The following is a 24395-nucleotide window of genomic DNA, read 5'->3' as shown; positions in this document are numbered from 1 at the left end:
TGTCTTCGGCCAAAGCATCAGGGTTGTCTACGATATCTCTGTGTGCGGTAGCCCTGTAGTTTAGCGCCAACCTCTGTGTTAATGCAGGGCTTTTGATTGGGGAAGCCGTGAACCCTCACCGTGGGCACAACGTCGCCGATGCATCTTCTAATAAAGCCGGTGACGGAGCTGGTTAGCTCGTCAATGTTATCGGCGGAGTCTCAAAACATATTCCAATCAGCGTTAGCAAAGCAGTCCTGTAGCATACCCTCTGATTCTGGTGACCATTTCTCAACGGAGTGAATCGCGGGTACTTCCTGTTTCAGCTTCTGATTTGTCAAATAGCGGACGAGGGAGGGCCTTGTATGCTTGCTTGTGGGTAGAATAGCATTGGTTTAGGACTTTATCGCCCCTACTGGCGTTGGACACATGTTTGATGGATGTTGGGCATCATGTGTCTTAGTGGCGCCGAAATAAAATTGCCGGCAACCAGAAAGCCAGCCTCTGGGTGAAGGGTTTCCTGCCTATTTAAAGTCTTGTACAGTTCGTTAAGCGCCAGCTTGTTATTTTTATTGTCCTGAGGTGGTATGTATACAGCAGTCACGATAACAGCTGAAAACTCCCTCGGGAGGTAGAAGGGTCGGCATTTGACCATCAGGTATTCCAAGACGTGTGAACAGTGGGTCGACACTTCCACCATGCTGGAATTGAATCAAATCAAATTGGATTTGCCACATGCGCCGAATACAACAGGTGTAGATCTTACAGTGAAATGCTTACAAGCCCTTAAACAACAATGCCGTTTTTAAGAAGAAAAAAAAGAAAGTGTTAAGTATAAAATAGATAAGTAAAAAATGAAAATAGCAAATAATTAAAGAGCAGCAGGAAAATAAAATAACAGTAGGGAGGCTATATACAGGGGGTACCGGTACAGAGACAATGTGCGGGGGCACCGGTGGGTCGAGGTAATTTAGGTAATATGTACATGTGGGTAGAGTTAAAGTGACTATGCATATATAATAAACAGAGTAGCAGCAGCATAAAATATGGGGTGGGGTGGGGGGGACAATGCAAATAGTAGCCATGATTAACTGTTAAGGAGTCTTATGGCTTGGGGATAGAAGCTGTTAAGAAGCCTTTTGGACGTAGACTTGGCGCTCTGGTACCGCTTGCCGTGCGGTAGCAGAGAGAACAATCTATGACTACGACTGTGTGGCCAAGCATGACTTCAACACCATCATTAAGTTGCTGACGACACAACGGTGGTAGGCCTGATCACCGACAACGATGAGACAGCCTATAGGGAGGGGGTCAGAGACCTGGCAATGTGGTGCCAGGACAACAACCTCTCCCTCAACGTGAGCAAGACAAAGGAGATGATCGTGGACTACAGGACAGGGAGGGCCGAACACGCCCCCATTCACATCGACGGGGCTGTAGTGGAGGGGTCGAGAGTTTCAAGTTCCTTGGTGTCCACAAGTTCCGATGTGCCAACTTCTATCTGTAGCGTCCAAACGGTTTGGCTACAAACTATGACCCCACAATGGAAAGGGGAGATTCTCACAAACACACATTTTTTCTCAGTTTTGCTCTACAACCCCCACAAGTGTCACAGGACTCGTCTGAAGGTAATCTGGTACCGGTTGCCATTTATGGATGTGTTATTCATTGTGTTTCTATAGGCTATAGTAGTAAAAGCCAAATTCTATATTTGATCAAATAATTAATTTTAGAAAAATGTGGATACCTACAGGGGTCCTAAAATTCAAAATCAAATAGCTAAATGATCCATGGTATGACAATCTTAAAACAATTCCATATGTTAGCTTAGTGACCTGCTTGCAGAGCTGTCTCCTACAGTACCTGGTTGTATGTACACTAGCTGTGTGTTAGTAACTGCTGAATGAGTCACTTGGGTGTGGATTAACCAGATTTTTCCCCACTCTCTCTCTCTTTCTCTCTCTCTCCCCTTTTCTTCTCCTCTGCCTTTCTCCACCTCTTCCTTATGTTATTTTCCCCTCCCTCCCTCCCTCCCTCCCTCCGCTCTTTCTTCCTCTCGCCTCTCTCCCTCTGTCTGGACCTCTTCTGCCCCCTTCTCCTGCTACCCTGTGCCTCCTCCAGTGGCTGCTCCTCTGCCTCCAAACTCTTGCTCTGGTTCTGCAACACTAGGCCTGTTCCTGTCTAGTGCTGCTTGACAACCTCTCAAGTGAGTCTATTTCACACCCCCTTACCCCCTCAACCTGCTCTGTGTCCTCTGTCAATCTCTCTGACACGCAAGTTCAGGTTACATGCATGATGTTTGATGTGAAGAGTGTGTGATGATGTGCATCTATTTAATGTTCAATTGCATGGTTTTATGTTCAATTGCACATACTAAGAAATTATCGTTTTCTGTATTCTGTATTTTCTCTGTGTGTGTGTGTGTCTGTGTGTGTGTGTGTGTGCATGCATGTGCTCCTCTCCATATCTTGAGAGATCTTGAAAGATCTCCCATTACCGGCCAGTCAGCCAGATTGTCTGTTGAGCCTATTGAGTAGCTGAATAGGCCTGACTGTTGCTAATCTCTTTTTGCCTGTTAATCTAATTCTGGCCTCTGATACAGTGGGGGGAAAAAGTATTTAGTCAGCCACCAATTCTGCAAGTTATCCCACTTAAAAAGATGAGAGAGGCCTGTAATTTTCATCATAAGTACACGTCAACTATGACAGACAAAATGAGAAAAAAAATCCTGAAAATCACATTGTAGGATTTTTTATGAATTTATTTACAAATTATGGTGGAAAATAAGTATTTGGTCAATAACAAAAGTTTCTCAATACTTTGTTATATACCCTTTGTTGGCAATGACACAGGTCAAAAGTTTTCTGTAGGTCTTCACAAGGTTTTCACACACTGTTGCTGGTATTTTGGCCCATTCCTCCATGCAGATCTCCTCTAGAGCAGTGATGTTTTGGGGCTGTCGCTGGGCAACACGGACTTTCAACTCCCTCCAACGATTTTCTATGGGGTTGAGATCTGGAGACTGGCTAGGCCACTCCATGACCTTGAAATGCTTCTTACGAAGCCACTCCTTCGTTGCCCGGGCGGTGTGTTTGGGATCATTGTCATGCTGAAAGACCCAGCCACGTTTCATCTTCAATGCCCTTGCTGATGGAAGGAGGCTTTCACTCAAAATCTCACGATACATGGCCCCATTCATTCTTTCCTTTACACGGATCAGTCGTCCTGGTCCCTTTGCAGAAAAACAGCCCCAAATCATGATGTTTCCACCCCCATGCTTCACAGTAGGTATGGTGTTCTTTGGATGCAACTCAGCATTCTTTGTCCTCCAAACACGACAAGTATTTTTTTACCAAAAAAGTTATATTTTGGTTTCATCTGACCATATGACATTCTCCCAATCCTCTTCTGGATCATCCAAATGCACTCTAGCAAACTTCAGACGGGCCTGGACATGTACTGGCTTAAGCAGGGGGACACGTCTTGCACTGCAGGATTTGAGTCCCTGGCGGCGTAGTGTGTTACTGATGGTAGGCTTTGTTACTTTGGTCCCAGCTCTCTGCAGGTCATTCACTAGGTCCCCCCGTGTGGTTCTGGGATTTTTGCTCACCGTTCTTGTGATCATTTTGACCCCACGGGGTGTGATCTTGCGTGGAGCCCCAGATCGAGGGAGATTATCAGTGGTCTTGTATGTCTTCCATTTCCTAATAATTGCTCCCACAGTTGATTTCTTCAAACCAAGCTGCTTACCTATTGCTGATTCAGTCTTCCCAGCCTGGTGCAGGTCTAAAATTTTGTTTCTGGTGTCCTTTGACAGCTCTTTGGTCTTGGCCATAGTGGAGTTTGGAGTGTGACTGTTTGAGGTTGTGGACAGGTGTCTTTTATACTGATAACAAGTTCAAACAGGTGCCATTAATACAGGTAACGAGTGGAGGACAGAGGAGCCTCTTAAAGAAGAAGTTGCAGGTCGGTGAGAGCCAGAAATCTTGCTTGTTTGTAGGTGACCAAATACTTATTTTCCACCATAATTTGCAAATAAATTCATAAAAAATCCTACAATGTGATTTTCTAGATTTTTTTTCCTCAATTTGTCTGTCATAGTTGACGTGTACCTATGATGAATATTACAGGCCTCTCATCTTTTTAAGTGGGAGAACTTGCACAATTGGTGGCTGACTAAATCCTTTTTTCCCCACTGTATATCCAATGGGAGCTATCTGCTTGATTAGATTGTAATATAAACTATATATTAATGGTCCCTCAGTACAAGCAGTGTTGGGATTAGTTAATTAATATATTACATTGAACAAAAGTAACATATTACTTTGCATGGAAAGTAATATATATATATATTTTGTACTTTTACCCCTTTTTCGTGATATCCAATTGGTAGTTAGTGTCTTGTCCCATCGCTGCAACTCCCGTACGGACTCGGGAGAGGCGAAGGTCGAGAGTCATGCGTCCTCCGAAACACGACAATGCCAAGCCGCACTGCTTGCTTAACCCGGAAGCCAGCCGCACCAATGTGTCGGAGGAAACACCGTACAACTGGCGACTGAAGTCAGCTTGCAGGCACCCACAAGGAGTCGCTAGAGCACGATTGGACAAGGACATCCCAGCCGGCTGTCCTTGTTGGCCAAACCCTCCCCTAACCCGGACGAAGCTGGGCCAATTATGCACCGCCTCATGGGTCTCCCGGTCACGGCCGGCTGTGACACAGCCTTGGATTGAACCTGGGTCTGTAGTTAAATTCTCTGGTCATTTCATACAATTTTACTTTAGAAGAACGAACTTATTTCAATAAAAAAACTCAGATCAGTTTTTAAATAGTTTTATTCACCCATGATGCATAATCTAGAGGGGTATCCCAAAAGATGAGCACAAGTTAAGTTAATTTATTTGCTTATATGCCTTCAGAATGCGGTTCTTATTCTCAAACACCCCCTTTACCTTCTCATTACCGAAATGGCTAAAAAGCTGACCAACATACCAAATACCTTACCAACATGGAGGCATGAATGGGCTTTAGTGATGTGGTCAATTTTTCAAATAAAATCAAATTTTATTGGTCACATACACATATTTAGCAGATGTTATTGCGGGTGTAGCGAAATGCTTGTGTTCCTAGCTCCAACAGTGCAGTATCTAACAATTCACAACAATACACACCAATCTAAAAGTAAAATAATGGAATTAAGAAATATATAAATATTAGGACGAGCAATGTCGGAGTGGCATTGACTAAAATACAGTAGAATACGGTATATACCAGTGGATGCTGCTGAGGGGAGGATTGCTCATAATAATAGCTGGAACGGCGCAAACGGAATGGCATCAAACACATGGAAACCATGTGTTTGATGTATTTGATACCATTCCACCGATTCCGCTCCAGCCATTACCACGAGCCTGTTCTCCCCAATTAAGGTTCCACCAACCTCCTGTGGTACAGTGGGGGAAAAAAGTATTTAGTCAGCCACCAATTGTGCAAGTTCTCCCACTTAAAAAGATGAGAGAGGCCTGTAATGTTCATCATAGGTACACGTCAACTATGACAGACAAAATGAGAAAAGAAAATCCAGAAAATCACATTGTAGGATTTTTTATGAATTTATTTGCAAATTATGGTGGAAAATAAGTATTTGGTCAATAACAAAAGTTTCTCAATACTTTGTTATATACCCTTTGTTGGCAATGGCACAGGTCAAACGTTTTCTGTAAGTCTTCACAAGGTTTTCACACACTGTTGTTGGTATTTTGGCCCATTCCTCCATACAGATCTCCTCTTTACCAAAACACAAAGCAGTGATGTTTTGGGGTTGTCGCTGGGCAACACGGACTTTCAACTCCCTCCAAAGATTTTCTATGGGGTTGAGATCTGGAGACTGGCTAGGCCACTTCAGGACCTTGAAATGCTTCTTACGAAGCCACTCCTTCGTTGCCCGGGCGGTGTGTTTGGGATCATTGTCATGCTGAAAGACCCAGCCACGTTTAATCTTCAATGCCCTTGCTGATGGAAGGAGGTTTTCACTCAAAATATCACGATACATGGCCCCATTCATTCTTTCCTTTACACGGATCAGTCGTCCTGGTCCCTTTGCAGAAAAACAGCCCCAAAGCATGATGTTTCCACCCCCATGCTTCACAGTAGGTATGGTGTTCTTTGGATGCAACTCAGCATTCTTTGTCCTCCAAACACGACGAGTTGAGTTTTTACCAAAAAGTTCTATTTTGGTTTCATCTGACATTCTCCCAATCCTCTTCTGGATCATCCAAATGCACTCTAGCAAACTTCAGATGGGCCTGGACATGTACTGGCTTAAGCAGGGGGATACGTCTGGCACTGCAGGATTTGAGTCCCTGGCGGCGTAGTGTGTTACTGATGGTAGGCTTTGTTACTTTGGTCCCAGCTCTCTGCAGGTAATTCACTAGGTCCCCCCGTGTGGTTCTGGGATTTTTGCTCACCGTTCTTGTGATCATTTTGACCCCACGGGGTGAGATCTTGCGTGGAGCCCCAGATCAAGGGAGATTATCAGTGGTCTTGTATGTCTTCCATTTCCTTGTAATTGCTCCCACGGTTGATTTTTTCATTTACATTACATTTACATTTTAGTCATTTAGCAGACGCTCTTATCCAGAGCGACTTACAGTTAGCGCATACATTATTTTATCGAACCCACAACCCTGGCGTTGCAAACGCCATGCTCTACCAACTGAGCTACATCCCCTGCCGGCCATTCCCTCCCCTACCCTGGACGACGCTGGGCCAATTGTGCGCCGCCCCATGGGTCTCCCGGTCGCGGCCGGCTACGACAGAGCCTGGATTTCTTCAAACCAAGCTGCTTACCTATTGCAGATTCAGTCTTCCCAGCCTGGTGCAGGTCTACAATTTTGTTTCTGGTGTCCTTTGACAGCTCTTTGGTCTTGGCCATAGTGGAGTTTGGAGTGTGACTGTTTGAGGTTGTGGACAGGTGTCTTTTATACTGATAACAAGTTCAAACAGGTGCCATTAATACAGGTAACGAGTGGAGGACAGAGGAGCCTCTTAAAGAAGAAGTTACAGGTCTGTGAGAGCCAGAAATCTTGCTTGAATGTAGGTGACCAAATACTTATTTTCCACCATAATTTGCAAATAAATTCTTAAAAAATCTGGAGAAAAAAAATCTAAATTTGTCTGTCATAGTTGACGTGTACCTATGATGAAAATTACAGGCCTCTCTCATCTTTTTAAGTGGGAGAACTTGCACAATTGGTGGCTGACTAAATACTTTTTCCCCCACTGTATATACATATGAAATGAGTAAACCAGTATGTGAACATTATTAAAGTGACCAGTGATTCCATGTCTATGTATATAGGGCAGCATAGGGTAATGTTTGCTGATTCATAATGGCTGTCTCCTATTATTTGCAGATTGAACTAACCTCTCATTACCAAAACATAAATGTATCATTACCACTTCATTTGCAGTTTTTTTTTGGGAATGTGAACCTTAATTTCGGTAATGATAATAAGCTAATTGTAATGTATTGTCAATGGGCGTGCTGTGCTGGTGACTTTAATTTATTACTAGGACCATTTATTACTATACACCTACTGTATAGATTTTTGGAAAACAGTTATTTGATTAAGTAGGGTTTGTCAAGAAATATTGGGTGCATAAACCCCATTTAATTTACTTAAAACCACAATCTGGAGTTTGTGTTTCAGCAAGGAGCATCCCCACGACTTAAATTAGGATATCCCCGATTTTCACACTTACAGTGAGGGAAAAAAGTATTTGATCCCCTGCTGATTTTGTACGTTTGCCCACTGACAAAGAAATGATCAGTCTATAATTTTAATGGTAGGTTTATTTGAACATTGAGAGACAGAATAACAACAACAAAATCCAGAAAAACGCATGTCAAAAATGTTATAAATTGATTTCCATTTTAATGAGGGAAATAAGTATTTGACCCCCTCTCAATCAGAAAGATTTCTGGCTCCCAGATGTCTTTTATACAGGTAACGAGCTGAGATTAGGAGCACACTCTTAAAGGGAGTGCTCCTAATCTCAGTTTGTTACCTGTATAAAACACACCTGTCCACAGAAGCAATCAATCAATCAGATTCCAAACTCTCCACCATGGCCAAGACCAAAGAGCTCTCCAAGGATGTCAGGGACAAGATTGTAGACCTACACATTGCTGGAATGGGCTACAAGACCATCGGCAAGCAGTTTGGTGAGAAGGTGACAACAGTTGGTGCGATTATTCGCAAATGGAAGAAACACAAAATAACTGTCTATCTCCCTCGGCCTGGGGCTCCATGCAAGATCTCACCTCGTGGAGTTGCAATGATCATGAGAACGGTGAGGAATCAGCCCAGAACTACACGGGAGGATCTTGTCAATGATCTCAAGGCAGCTGGGACCATAGTCACCAAGAAAACAATTGGTAACACAGTACGCTGTGAAGGACTGAAATCCTGCAGCGCCCGCAAGGTCCCCCTGCTCAAGAAAGCACATATACAGGGCCGTCTGAAGTTTGCCAATGAACATCTGAATGATTCAGAGGAGATCTGGGTGAAAGTGTTGTGGTCAGATTAGACCAAAATGGAGCTCTTTGGCATGAACTCAACTCGCCGTGTTTGGTGGAGGAGGAATGCTGCCTATGACCCCAAGAACACCATCCCCACCGTCAAACATGGAGGTGGAAACATTATGCTTTGGGGGTGTTTTTCTGCTAAGGGGACAGGACAACTTCACCGCATCAAAGGGACGATGGACGGGGCCATGTACCGTCAAATCTTGGGTGAGAACCTCCTTCCCTTAGCCAGGGCAATGAAAATGGTTTGTGGATGGGTATTCCAGCATGACAATGACCCAAAACACACAGTCAAAGCAACAAAGGAGTGGCTCAAGAAGAAGCACATTAAGGTCCTGGAGTGGCCTAGCCAGTCTCCAGACCTTAATCCCATAGAAAATCGGTGGACGGAGCTGAAGGTTCAAGTTGCCAAACGTCAGTCTCGAAACCTTAATGACTTGGAGTGGGACAAAATCCCTCCTGAGATGTATGGAAACCTGGTGGCCAATTACAATAAATGTCTGACCTCTGTGATTGCCAACAAGGGTTTTGCCACCAAGTACTAAGTCATGTTTTGCAGTGGGGTCAAATACTTATTTCCCTCATTAAAATGGAAATCAATTTATAACATTTTTGACATGCGTTTTTCTGGATTTTGTTGTTGTTATTCTGTCTCTCACTGTTCAAATAAACCTACCACCATCCGTGGGCAAACGTACAAAATCAGCAGGGAATCAAATACTTTTTTCCCTCACTGTACCTATACTGTTGTTTGATATCCCAAGACAGTTTTTGGTCCATATTTCACATATTTAGATACTTTATAGGCATATAATGTTATGCCACTTTCCCATAGGATGCCATTCAATCCAGAAATACATCAAAAATACCTTACAACCACACATATCCACATCCTAATACACTAATATGACCCTGAAAAAGACCATGGAGAATTAGTTTTTATTACTTTCTCACTTTGTTACACTCAAGTTCACTTTTGACTTTTGAAAATTCATGCATGTAATTACAGGACTTCTTCTGAAATAAGCATAAGATCAGTGATTGTGGTATTATGCAAGTAATTGCCCTCCTTGCCTGGTCCAGGAGTTTTGGTGGGCGGCCCTCTCTTGGCAGGTTTGTTGTGGTGCCATATTCTTTCCATTTTTAAATAATGGATTTAATGGTCCTCCGTGGGATGTTCAAAGTTTCTGATATTTTTTTATAACCCAACCCTGATCTGTACTTCTCCACAACTTTGTCCCTGGCCTGTTTGGAGAGCTCCTTGGTCTTCATGGTGCCGCTTGCTTGGTGGTGCCCCTTGCTTAGTGGTGTTGCAGACTCTGGGGCCTTTCAGAGCAGGTGTATATATACTGAGATCATATGACAGATCATGTGACACTTAGATTGCACACAGGTGGATTTTATTTAACTAATCATGTGACTTCTGAAGGTAATTGGTTGCACCAGATCTTATTTAGGGTCTTCATAGCAAAGGGGGTGAATACATATGCACGCACCACTTTTCCTCATTTATTTGTTAGAATTTTTTGAAACAAGTAATTTTTTTCATTTCACTTCAACAATTTTGACTATTTTGTGTATGTATATTACATGAAATCCAATTAAAAATCAATTTAAATTATAGGTTGTAATGCAACAAAATAGGAAAAACGCCAAGGGGGATGAATACTTTTGCAAGGCACTGTACTATAGGGACAGTTTAAAAAAAGGGAGGGACAGACAACTTACAAGAAGAGTATCTGCAGACTTTTTCCACCCACCACTAAACTGTTCTCACATTCACTTGTTTCTTCTTCTTCTTCTTCTTGGATACTGGCTTGAAATACTTTTCTGTGTAGCTCAGTTGGTAGAGCATGGTGCTTGCAACGCCAGGGTTGTGGGTTTGATTCCCACGGGGGGCCAGTATAAAAAAAATTACAAATGTATTTACTCACTAACTGTAAGTTGCTCTGGATAAGAGCGTCTGCTAAATGATGTAAATGTATTTTTGTGTGTGTTAATTTTCTGCATACTGACAGCAGCAATGTGATACTTGACTGATCATGATAATGTGATTGCTTAACCTTTTTTTGGCATTGTTTGACTGATTTTTGCCTGCCAAAAGACAGGAAGACTGCATGGTGCAGATTGCAGCGCCATTTACAGAGCTATAAGCATGATGGTTGTCATAGCTCTTTGAATGGTACTGCCATATGTACTGAAATACCAGCTCCATGATCCACTCACGCAAGCAGGCAAGCAGGCAAGCAGACGTCTGCACTTTGACCTTTGGTATGTTTTTCAGGTCGTAGTGAATAGGGTAAGTGGTTAATTATGTCAGTTTATGAATAGCATGTGCCCTTTTAAGCCAGAGTGATAAATGAATGCCTTTCACATGAAAAATAGCCTAATAGCTATCGTTGGGTCACATGTTACAGGTAATCTGATGTTTAAAGTCACATAGATACAAGGTTACTAACTGTAATTCGCTGTACTGTAGGTTTACAAGATAGTTTACAAGACGTTGGTAATGTTAAAATCTGATATACAAAACAAACACATTTTACGAGTGGATTTATTGAGACGTGCACGTCTCATTTTTTTTTTAGATCAGGTTTTAAAGTATGGAAAGCGAATTCCATATCTATTATTAGCTGTATTAGGGTTATGTAAGAGCAATTATTACATAAGAGGACTAAAGTACTAGGTGCTGCTGGTTTTCAACATTTCACCTAAAGTACCTTTAGCATTCCTTTTGCTCTGTCTGCAATTATATGGGTTCTGAAAGATGTGCCTGTCTTTGTGCTGGACTCTAAGTAGCACTTCTCAACTGTTATTTTATAATTGAATGAAATGACTGTATTTACTTTCACCTTTTCACTGCACGATGACACTTATGTCCACAGCAGAGTAAGTACGTTAGCCTACTTGTCATATTTGCTAGACTGTACATTTCCACGTACACACTTTTATATTCTGAATTATGACAAAAAATGTATTTGACAAAATGTGGAAAATATCACCCATCCTCCCACCTGTGGCAACCCACACGAACTATAAGAAAGACCATATAGGCACCATACAGTGCATTCGGAAAGTATTCAGACCCCTTGACTTTTTCCACATACTGTTACGTTACAGCCTTATTCTAAAATGGATTACACTGTTTTTCCCCCTCATCAATCTACACACAATACTCCATAATGACAAAGCAAAAACAGGTTTTTAGAAATGTTTGCAAATGTATTACTAATAAAAATCTGAAATATCACATTTACATAATTTCATTAATAATAATAATTCAGACCCTTTATCAAATCAAATCAAATCAAATCAAATCAAATTTTATTGGTCACATGCGCCGAATACAACAGGTGCAGACATTACAGTGAAATGCTTACTTACTGCCCTTAACCAACAGTGCATTTATTTTTAACAAAAAAAGTAAAAATAAAACAACAACAAAAAAAGTGTTGAGAAAAAAAAGAGCAGAAGTAAAATAAAGTAACAGTAGGGAGGCTATATATACAGGGGGGTACCGTTGCAGAGTCAATGTGTGGGGGCACCGGCTAGTTGAGGTAGTTGAGGTAGTATGTACATGTGGGTAGAGTTAAAGTGACTATGCATAACTAATTAACAGAGTAGCAGCAGCGTAAAAAGGATGGGGTGGGGGGGCAGTGCAAATAGTCCGGGTAGCCATGATTAGCTGTTCAGGAGTCTTATGGCTTGGGGGTAGAAGCTGTTGAGAAGTCTTTTGGACCTAGACTTGGCACTCCGGTACCGCTTGCCGTGCGGTAGCAGAGAGAACAGTCTATGACTAGGGTGGCTGGAGTCTTTGAACATTTTGAGGGCCTTCCTCTGACACCGCCTGGTATAGAGGTCCTGGATGGCAGGAAGCTTGGCCCCAGTGATGTACTGGGCCGTACGCACTACCCTCTGTAGTGCCTTGCGGTCGGAGGCCAAGCAGTTGCCATACCAGGCGGTGATGCAACCAGTCAGGATGCTCTCGATGGTGCAGCTGTATAATTTTTTGAGGATCTGAGGACCCATGCCAAATATTTTCAGTCTCCTGAGGGGGAATAGGCTTTGTCGTGCCCTCTTCACGACTGTCTTGGTGTGTTTGGACCATGATAGTTCGTTGGTGATGTGGACACCAAGGAACTTGAAGCTCTCAACCTGTTCCACTACAGCCCCGTCGATGAGAATGGGGACGTGCTCAGTCCTCTTTTTTTTCCAGTAGTCCACAATCATCTCCTTTGTCTTGGTCACGTTGAGGGAGAGGTTGTTGTCCATTTTGGCAAACTCCAAGCGGGCTGTCATGTGTCTTTTACTGAGGAGTGGCTTCCGTCTGGCCACTCTAACATAAAGACCTGATTGGTGGAGTGCATCAGAGATGGTTGTCCTTCTGGAAGGTTCTCCCATCTCCACAGAGGAACTCTGGAGCTCAGAGTGATCTTTGGGTTCTTGGTCACCTCCCTGACAAAGGCCCTTCTCCTCCGATTGCGTCTTGGTGGTTCCAAACTTCTTCCATTTAAGAATGATGGAGGCGACTGTGTTCTTGGGGTCCTTCAGTGCTGCAGAAATGTTTTGGTACCCTTCCCCAGATCTGTGCCTCGACACAATCCTGTCTCGGAGCTCTACGGACAATTCCTTCGACCTCATGGCTTGGTTTTTGCTCTGACATGCACTGTCAACTGTGGGACCTTATATAGACAAGTGTGTGCCTTTCCAAATCATGTCCAATCAATTGAATTTACCACAGGTGGACTCCAATCAAGTTGTAGGAACATCTCAAGGATAATCAATGGAAACAGTATGCACCTGAGCTCAATTTCTGGTCTCATAGCAAAGGGTCTGAACAAAGGGTCCCCCTTTTTCCTCCAAACATAATGATAGTCATTATGGCCAAACAGTTCTATTTTTGTTTCATCAGACCAGAGGACATTTCTCCAAAAAGTAAGATCTTTGTCCCCATGTGCAGTTGCAAACCGTAGTCTGGCTTTTTTATGGCGGTTTTGGAGCAGTGGCATCTTCCCTGCTGGGCGGCCTTTCAGGTTATGTCGATATAGGTCTATGATGGTGCCGGAGAAGATGGCTGCCGTTTTACAGCCCTCTAACCAATTGTACTATTATGTGTGTTTTTTCGCGTTATTTGTAATTTATTCTGTACATAATGTTTCTGCCATCGTCTCTTATAACCAAAAAGAGCTTCTGGATATCAGGACAGCGATTACTCACCTCGTATTGGACAAAGATTTTTTCTTCAACGAGTCGGACGTGAAGGATATCTCAAGGTTTTGCTCGCCTGAGGTAGAGTATCTTATGACAAGGCCCAAATCCCTGTCATTCGCAGGAGAAAGAGACAGAGGTATCGTGGACGTAGGTCGGGGTGCCTTGTAAGGATCCGACGGCGAGCGAGTAAACTGCCTCTTCCATCAATCCTATTAGCCAATGTTCAATCATTTGAAAATAAATTAGATGACCTAATATTACGGTTATCCTACCAACGGGACATTAAAAACTGTAATATCTTATGTTTCACCGAGTTGTGGTTGAACGACGACATGGACAACATACAGCTGATGGGATATACGCTACATCGGCAGGATAGAACGGCTGACTCCGGTAAGATAAGGGGTGGTGGTCTGTGTATATTTGTAAACAACAGCTGGTGCACAAAATCAAATACTAAGGAAGTCTCAAGGTTTTGCTCGCCTGAGGTAGAGTATCTTATGATAAGCTGTAGACCACACTATTTACCAAGAGAGTATTCATCTATATTTTTCATAGCTCTCTATTTACCACCACAAACAAATGCTGGCATTAAATCCGTTCTACCTAATTTATACCAGCATGTTAAATGTGCAACCAGAGGAGAAAAAAAACTCTAGACCATCTTTACTCCACACACAGAGACGCATACGAAGCTCTCCCTCTCCCTCCATTTGGCAAATCTGACCATAACTCTATCCTCCTGATTCCTGATTATAAGCAAAAACTAAAGTAGGAAGCACCAGTGACTCAGTTAATAAAAAAGTGGTCAGATGATGCAGATGCTAAGCTAGAGGACTGTTTTGCTATCACAGACTGGAACAAGTTCCGGGATTCTTCAGATAGCATTGAGGAGTACGCCACATCAGTCACTGGCTTCATCAATAAGTGCATCGATGACGTCGTCCCCACAGTGACCGTATGTACATAACCCAACCAGAAGCCATGGATTACAGGCAACATCAACACTGAGCTAAAGGGTAGAGCTGCCGCTTTCAAGGAGCGGGACTCTAACCCGGACGTTTATAAGAAATCCCGCTATGCCCTCCGACGAACCATCAAACAGGCAAAGAGTCAATACAGGACTAAGATTGAATCGTACAACACCGGCTCAGACGCTCGTCGGATGTGGCAGGGCTTGAAAACTATTACAGACTACAAAGGGAAGCACAGCCGCGAGCTGCCCAGTGACACAAGCCTACCAGACGAGCTAAACCACATCTATGCTCGCTTCGAGGCAAGCAACACTGAAGCATGCATGAGAGCACCAGCTGTTCCGGATGACTATGTGATCACGCTCTCCGTAGCCGATGTGAGTAAGACTTTTAAGCAGGTCAACATTCACAAGGCCGCAGGGCCAGACGGATTACCAGGACGTGTACTCCGAGCATGTGCTGACCAACTGGCAAGTGTCAACATGTCCCTGACTGAGTCTGTAATACCAACATGTTTCAAGCAGACCACCATAGTCCCTGTGCCCAAGGACACTAAGATAACCTGCCTAAATGACTACGACCCGTAGCACTGACGTCTGTAGCCATGAAGTACTTTGAAAGGCTGGTCATGGCTCACATCAACACCATTATCCCAGAAACTCTAGACTGGATCCTGGACTTCCTGACGGGCCACCCCCAGGTGGTAAGGGTAGGTAACAACACATCTGCCACGCTGATCCTCAACACGGGGGCCCCTCAGGGGTGCGTGCTCAGTCCCCTCCTGTACTCCCTTTTCACCCATGACTGCATGGCCAGGCACAACTCCAACACCATCATTAAGTTTGCAGAAGACACAACAGTGGTAGGCCTGATCCCCAACAACAATGAGACAGCCTATTGGGAGGAGGTCAGAGACCTGGCCGTGTGGTGCCAGGATAACAACCTCTCCCTCAACGTGACCAAGAGAAAGGAGATGATTGTGGACTACACGAAAAAAAGGCCTGAGCACGCCCCCATTCTCATCTACGGGGCTGTAGTGGAACAGGTTGAGAGCTTCAAGTTCCTTGGTGTCCACATCACTAACAAACTATCATGGTCCAAACACACCAAGACAGTCATGAAGAGGGCACGACAAAGCCTATTCTCCCTCAGGAGACTGAAAAGATTTGGCATGGGTCCTCAGATCCTCAAAAAGTTATACAGCTGCACCATCGAGAGCATCCTGACTGGTTGCATCACCGCCTGGTATGGCAACTTCTCGGCCTCCGATCGCAAGGCACTACAGAGGGTAGTGCGTATGGCCCAGTACATCACTGGGGCCAAGCTTCCTGCCATCCAGGACCACTATACCAGGCGGTGTCAGAGGAAGGCCCTCGAAATTGTCAAAGACTCCAGCCACCCTAGTCATAGACTGTTCTCTCTGCTACCGCACGGCAAGCGGTACCGGAGCGCCAAGTCTAGGTCCAAAAGACTTCTCAACAGCTTCTACCCCCAAGCCATAAGACTCATGAACAGCTAATCATGGCTACCCGGACTACTTGCACTGCCCCCCCACCCCCACCCCCACCATCTTTTTACGCTGCTGCTACTCTGTTAATTATTTATGCATAGTCACTTTAACTCTACCCACATGTACATATTACCTCAACTACCTCAACTAGCCAGTGCCCCCGCACATTGACTCTGCACCGGTACCCCCCCTGTATATATAGCCTCCCTACTGTTATTTTATTTTACTTTTGCTCTTTTTTTCTCAACACTTTTTGTTGTTGTTGTTTTATTGTACTTTTTTATTAAAAAATAAATGCATTGTTGGTTAAGGGCTGTAAGTAAGCATTTCACGGTAATGTCTACACCTGTTGTATTCGGCGCATGTGGCAAATACAATTTTATTTTATTTTATTTATGTAAATAAGGTATTTCAGTTTTTTATTTTTAATACATTTGCAAACATTTTAAAAACCTGTTTTCGCTTTGTCATCATGGGGTATTGTGTGTAGATTGATGAGGAATAGTTTTTATTTAATACATTTTAGAATAAGGCTGTAACGTAACAAAATGTGGAAAAAGGGAAGAGGTCTGAATACTTTATGAATGCACTGTATAGGCAACATGAATGCACCTGTGACATTTAATTTAAAAGTTGACATTCAACACATGCTCCCCTAGTTACAGAAAAGAGCACCAACCAATCAGTTAATAGCCTGTCTGATGGTCTCATTGTAGAGCTGATGAGGACAATCTCTACCACGTAATTCAGAGGAAAGGGATCTCTCTCTCTCTCTCTCTCTCTCTCTCTCTCTCTCTCTCTCTCTCTCTCTCTCTCTCTCTCTCTCTCTCTCTCTCTCTCTTTCTCTCTCTCTCTCTCTCTGTGTGTGTCAGTGCTTCCACCTTAAATATGAGTTGAATTTTTTTGATTAACTCTGAACATATGATTTAAAGATGTTTGTTTTACACTGTCAGGACATCACATAAATATGAGGGTTTTCCTCTTCAAATGGACTGTAAGAAATTCATTTTTGTCTAGATAGAAAATATAGCACTCTGGGCTATGTTGGACACAGTCCAGCTGCAGGTTTCCTGGAGAGTCCGTTCATTTTAGAGTTACTCCTTCCATTTGTGTGGTGTCGCTCTTTTGTCATAGTAATGTAGTATAATGTTTACATTATCATAAACGCAACGATTGTGTCTTCAATATGAAATGTGAATGGGGTTTCTATACCAATATCTAAGATATGTGTAGAGTTTTAAAAGTAACTTTTGTATGAATTAGTCAATGAAACACCACACCTCTAACCATCACTTGTGTGGTGCAGCGCTCTGTCCTGAGTCATAAACGCTAATGCTCTCCTGTTGGCGATGAGCAGGTAAACACTAGCTGGTATTTTTTCATGTTGTGTTTCCTAACTTTTCCGCCCATTGAAATATGTAATGTAATCTTGGGATGTTGTCTGCCACCGGCTAGCTACAATTATTCATGAGACAGCAGTCTGGTCTCACCTGAGTCAATGCTCTTCACCCTACTGTATTCCCCTGGCTGCTCTGGCTGTGAGGCTCACAGACTGTGATGATGGGGATGTTCTCAAAGAAAATGCTCCCATTTGAAGGAGGGGATAGGACCCCCTTTAGTGCGGTCTTCACCTAAACTTTGGCCATAGAACTTCAGGCATTGGGGCCGTCCTCTGAAAATGTATAGCAAGATTTTTATCTGGTTTATGTGAAGGCAAAAAGGCATCAGACTTGTACATTTACAGCACACTCCCCTCCACAACACACTTTTAAAAACATGTTCACACACAAATGTTTACTCTGTCTTATTCTCATGCCTCAACACTCTCTCTCTCTCTGTCAAACACACACATACTGCACACACACACACACACACACACACAAACAGGCCATCTGAATTGTAAGGTGAACACAGACTTCTCCTCTGTACTTTTCTTATTTTTGTTCTCTCCATGTTGGCTCCTCATTCCAGTCAAAGAAACAATCAGGTCAGGAATGCTCTACCACTGCAATGGCAACCGTCACTCAATGGTTCCATCTTTGTTCCATTTGGAGTTTCAGCATGTTGATGTTATTATCAAACTTGAAACAGACACAACGTTCCTCCAACTACCACAGCTGGCTCCCCTGTGTGTTAGCTAGCCTGGACACCCACAGCTGCCTGCTGGAATTTGGTGCCTGTCTATCCCCTGCCCTGATTGTAGGCGGTGTGTGTGTGTGTGTGTGTGTGTGTGTGTGTGTGTGTGTGTGTGTGTCTAGCCAGCCAGGAAACTGTCCGTATTCTGGACCCCTCTCTGTGGTCCTGCCAGACTTGCACTGAGCCCTGTTTGGAGCTCCATGTCTATATCCAGACTAGCATATGGGCATTCTGTATGATGGGGCTCCATGTCTATATCCAGACTAGCATATGGGCATTCTGAATGATGGAGCTCCATGTCTATATCCAGACTAACATATGGCCATTCTGAATGATGGAGCTCCATGTCTATATCCAGACTAGCATATGGCCATTCTGAATGATGGAGCTCCATGTCTATATCCAGACTAGCATATGGGCATTCTGAATGATGGAGCTCCATGTCTATATCCAGACTAACATATGAGCATTATCTATGGTGCCATGTCTCATTTAAGGCTCCCTTCAAAAATAAATGTATATATTAATAAGATTCTTATGTAAATGAGATTCTTATGTTAATGCGACTTTGCATAAATAAATACTAGAAACAAGAGTGTGTAGTGGATGTGGAGCAGTACCCTTCATTCAGCCTACATCCTCAGAGAGACAATAGCTCACTTAATCAGGCTGGCATCGTTCAAATAAAGACTTCAAGTCAAATCTGGGGCCCCCTGCCCGTGGCCCCCCTGCTGCCGTGCCTCTCCCTCTTCTGGAGAAAGACAGGTGGAACATGAGCCCCAGTGTAATGAAGGGAGGCCCCTCCTGCTGTGTCCTGATGCCATCCCTTTCCCAGTGTGAAATAGTTCCTAATCATTCTGATTGTGTTGTGATTGTGACGTCATGTTGTAAACTTTTTCACAGCGTGAAAATGTTCCCAGTCAATAATTGCACACGTGTCTGTGTGGATGGCTGAGCTCACGCAGATGTTTCCCTCACACCCCCTTGCCCTTGATTTAGCTAGTTAACTAGCATAATTAGATGTAAACTGGTCGAGATGGCTTGTTCTCAGAGGTGTACAGTTTTAACTTGTTTGTAAAGCTAGCTAACTAACTAACAAACAAATATACACTGTCAATCGAAAACGTAGAGCCCAAGTCTATGCAATCGCAAAGAATCTTTGACCCGCGAGTCCGTATTTACAGTGCCTTCGGAAAGTATTCAGACCCCTTGACTTTTTCCATATTTTGTTACGTTACAGCCTATTCTAAAATTGATTAAATTGTTTTTTTTCCTTCATCAATCTACACACAATACCCCATAATGAGAAAGCAATAATAGGTTTTTATAAATTTTTACAAATGTATTACTAAAAATAATCTAAAATAATCACATTTACATAAGTATTCAGACCCTTTACTCAGTACTTTGTTGAAGCACCTTTGGCAGCAATTACAGCATTGAGACTTCTTGGGTATGACGCTACAAGCTTGGCACACCTGTATTTGGGGAGTTTCTCCCATTCTTCTCTGCAGATCCTCTCAAGCTCTGTCAGGTTGGTTGGGGAGCGTTGCTGCACAGTTATTTCAGGTCTCAACAGAGATGTTAGATCGGGTTCAAGTCCGGGCTCTGGCTGGGCCACTTAAGGACATTCAGAGACTTGTCCCGAAGCCACTCCTGCGTTGTCTTGGCTGTGTACTTAGGGTCGTTGTCCTGTTGAAAGGTGAACCTACGCCCCAGTCTGAGGTCCTGAGCACTCTGGAACAGGTTTTCATCAAGGATCTCTCTGTACTTTGCTCCGTTTATCTTTGCCTCGATCCTGACTAGTCTCCCAGTCCCTGCCACTGAAAAACCTCCCCACAGCATGATGCTGCCATGACCATGCTTCACTGTAGGGATGGTGCCAGGTTTCCTCCTACAAACAGAAGTTGGCACATCGACGGTACCAACTTCAGACGAGTCCCGTGGGGGTCAAAGAGCAAATCGGAGAACACCATCGTGTTCGTGAGAGTCTCATCTTTCCACAGAGTGGTCATATTAGTTTTGTAGGCAAACCTTTCGAACTGAACAGTTTGGCCTGCCATTCAGATGCTACAGACGTTTTCGTGAGAAGACCGATTGTCGGGATGTCTCATGGTCTGACAAACACTGCTGTAGTTCGGCCACCTTTCACCGCAGATACGGAAGAGTGATATCGGCGGATGCAGTGGATTGAGATGCAGCCCATGCAACAAAAAGGATATCTCTAGCTTAAACTTTCTCCTACAATTTCCACGGCCCGCGGAAATCTAATTAACATTATAAAAAAATCCCCATCGAAGTCCGGCTGCATCTCAATCCACTGCATCCGCCGATATCCCTCTTCCGTATCTGCGGTGAAAGGTGGCCAAACTACAGCAGTGTTTGTCAGACCATGAGACATCCCGACAATCTGTCTTCTCACGAAAACGTCTAAAGCGTCCAAGCGGTTTGGCCTACAAACCCCTCTGTGGAAAGAAAAGACTCTCATGAACATGATGGTGTTCCCCGTTTTTGCTCTACGACGCCCACAAGCGTCACGGGACTAATATGACCACTCAATGAAAGGTGAGTCTGTTACGAACATGTACAGTACATGTCGGCTGGTTTGCTCTAGGACGCCCACAAGCCTCACAAGACTTGTCACAAGGTCCCATGTACCAGTAAAAAAAAATTATGGAAGTATATATGGAGAAAAAAATATATAGTTTCCTATCTTTCTTATATCTCTCAGATATAGAACAGACACTTCAGAACAAACTATATTGATTTTTTGGGGGACTATCTGTTGTTCCATTTAGTGAATCTGTTAATCTTGCGTTTCTATGGGCTAATAGCAGTAATGCCAAATTCAATGTTTAATCAAATAATGTTTTTATATATTTTTTGATACCTTAAGGGGTATATAATCCTTGTTATGACCATCTTAAAACAATTCCATATGTAAACTTAGTGGAACACCACCCCCCATTAACATGTCAGCGGTTAAGCGTTAATAAAGTCAGGATGAGAGTCAGAGAGTGGGCAGCAGAGAGTGGGTGGTGGAAATACCAGTCAAGAGGGGGCTCTGGCCTATGTGTTCCTGCCATCCCTTAGTACAGAGCTCAGGAACTTATATAGGGACACAGAAAAAGAGAGGAGATGGACTCATCTGCCCCTCGATCACTGTAATTACATAGTGCACTATACCTAAGTCATGTGTTTCCAGAGCATTTTATCCATTAGGAGCAGTGTCACCATCTTCCTTTCAGTCTGTGGTCCTCTCTATGGGTAGTTGGTACCACTATATCAGCTGTACCAACACAAGCAGGACATTGTTGGGTTAAACACTGCAATGTGGTAGCAATTTGGGGTTCTGCTCCATTGGAAACCTTAAATCCCGGAACATTAGACAGTTTTGAGTTCTTTTCACAGCCAATTTCTAAGCAGGAATTGCCTTTGGTTTGGTTGTTTATGAAAACAGATCTTAATGGTTTTAGGATGGCTTGCACCTCACAGAGACAATGAATATGACAGTGAAATGTTTGATTCACTTCAATGTAAGCAATTTACTCCAGAGAAATCACTCATTATACGGTTTCCAAATGGTATTTCTTTGTCACCTGTTTGATTAATTGCTTTCTTACAAGTGGGATTTAGTTAGTATGATTATTTTATGCAAAGATTTTTACCATATTCATATGTCTCAATTTCCCTCTAAAGTATGTTTTATGTTTGGAGTGAATTAATGATCACATTACAGTCAATGTGACTGTTTTGTACTTTATTGGGAGTTCATACTAACTTCTGATTGTATGTCCTTTGTGGGGAGATGATCAGTGCAAAGCATCACAGAAATTGAAGAAACAGTTGATCATATTGCTTACTCATCTGAGCCTTAACAAAGTAATGTTTTACTGTGTCAGGAAAAATAACTATTAAGAAAACATCTGTGGCCCTAAACTTGTGAAAGTAAAATTATGACATGCGACTAAAATGTGCAGCTGAATGGTTTTCACTCACCATTCTGTATCATCTCAAATCATCAACATGACACCATTTCAGTCATCCATTAAAGGCAAAATGTCTGCCTATATGATGTATCTTCAGGTTGTCATGATGCCAGATGGTGAAAAGGAGGGTAGTAGGACTCTTGTAGACTTGGCTCTGGCTTGACTCAGCTTTCTATCCCACGTTTCTATGTTGGATTGGATGATTGCTGGGGTAAATTTCTATATTTCTATAGTGGATCTGAATATGGTCATTTAACGCACTCTGACAACATTAGAGGTTTATCACTAATTCTGGTTGACCATGACCCTTAGAGTGAACCAGTTAAGGTTTTACTGTAGTTCCACTCCTGTATTGCAGCCAACAACCCCAGAAAAGAGAAGGTCAGGCTCCCCTCCGCAGTGCCAAACCCAATGTACTGTAATCCCAGAGCTTCACATTAACCATACTGCTTGAACCAGGCATGAGTGCTGCTCGCTTCATGTGGTTTTAAGTTACTAAACAATACCTCTCTCATTTTCAGGGTAGGCTACAAGTTCAACAAAACAGTGAATCCTGTGTAAAATCTATTGTTCTGTTCATTCTGTATTCTGTGAACTGTCTGTTTTAGGAGTTAGTCATCAAAGAGTATTGATGCATCTCAGATAATGAAGTACATTGAATGATTAGCCAATGTCACTTTGAACCTAATGTTACATTCTGTGTTTGTATAATTTCAGGTATGCTGCCCTGCACAATGGAAACCATATTGAAAAGGAAAAGCAGTCGTTGCAAAGAGAGGACACAGTCGCCGGAGTCCTGCTTCTGACAACCACAGACAGACACAGTCAGACAGACAGACACTACCCTGTGCAGTCTAAGACAGGGACTGGGTCAGAACCAGAACCAGCCCTAGAGGGGGTCATTCTAAAGCGGCCTCTCCCACTGAGAGACAGCCAAACCGACAACATCTCTGGACTTAATTCTTAGTAGCGGGATCTGATTATGGACTGTGGAATACTTAAAGGTGAAGAATGTTGCCAAAGCTATTTGATATTAACTTTGTTTTAAGATATGTATTTCCATATTTCCTTTGCTTAGAAAAGGAAGAAATACACTCAAAATCTTTTTGATCCACTATAGCTAGCTCCGTTAGTTAACGGATGTTCCAGTAATGCTTAGTGTTATCTGTCACCAATATAAACATTTCAATAAGCTGTATTGATCTAAGGAGGTGCAATTTTACACAGGCACAGAGGGCTCATAACCCCTTCATTTAGAATTAAGTATGAACTTGAAATGTTCTCATTTTATTAAAATTCAGGTTTCTTATCTCTCCCTGTCATTGGTTGCCCTATACTCAATCACTATCAGCCTAGATCCCGTAACTTTCCTTTGATGTTCTGCATAATCCTTAAAAGCCGAAAGCGATAGAAAGTAATTGAACACACCCACGGTATTGTATGGTATGTGATGAAATGATTCATACCCTGAAGTGCATTATTAGCTGCTACACTTTATAAATGATCCATCCCTTCTCTGTCATGACTCCTCTCTCAGATGTCTACAAAGATGGACCATGCAATAAGATGGACATGTTTCAATAAAAGGTTTTTAAAGGTTATGGTTGCTGAAGCAATTTAATCTTGGTCACAGTATTTTGCCTCCTACTGATGTGTGTTATCTACTGCAGTATGTGCATACTATGTACAGTATGTGGGTGCATGCTTGAGATCATGTCCTATACTTCATGAAGTGCCCCTCTCAACAACACATGTTTAATGTAGTCCACAGTAACATCCCATTTCTTATGCATTACTAACAGTAGTCCGAAAACATTTGCTAGAATGTACTACAATTTTCCGGCATTTTGTATTCATGAACAATCCAAGGTATCCTTGAAATGTATATGTAGCACTTGAGCCAATACTTACCTGCACCTGAAATGTAAACATTCCCTTTCTTTTCCTGTGCAATTCCAAAGCAAAACCAATCCAACCAATCCTTTCAGAAAACAATGTAAAGAGATCA

At 42.9% G+C, this 24395-nt stretch overlaps 1 long non-coding RNA gene across 1 annotated transcript; it reads left to right on the top strand.

Annotated features, from left to right (window-relative positions):
- Nucleotides 1–2103: 2103 nt before the first annotated feature.
- On the top strand, nucleotides 2104–23988 carry LOC123482293. Its single transcript, XR_006657655.1, has 2 exons — nucleotides 2104–2185; nucleotides 23105–23988. It is a non-coding gene; the product is annotated as an uncharacterized LOC123482293 (long non-coding RNA).
- Nucleotides 23989–24395: the final 407 nt, after the last annotated feature.

The sequence above is a fragment of the Coregonus clupeaformis genome, chromosome 3 (assembly GCF_020615455.1).
Source record: "Coregonus clupeaformis isolate EN_2021a chromosome 3, ASM2061545v1, whole genome shotgun sequence".
NCBI classification, from domain to species: Eukaryota; Metazoa; Chordata; class Actinopteri; order Salmoniformes; family Salmonidae; genus Coregonus; species Coregonus clupeaformis.
This window is presented reverse-complemented; position numbering and strand designations above follow the sequence as displayed.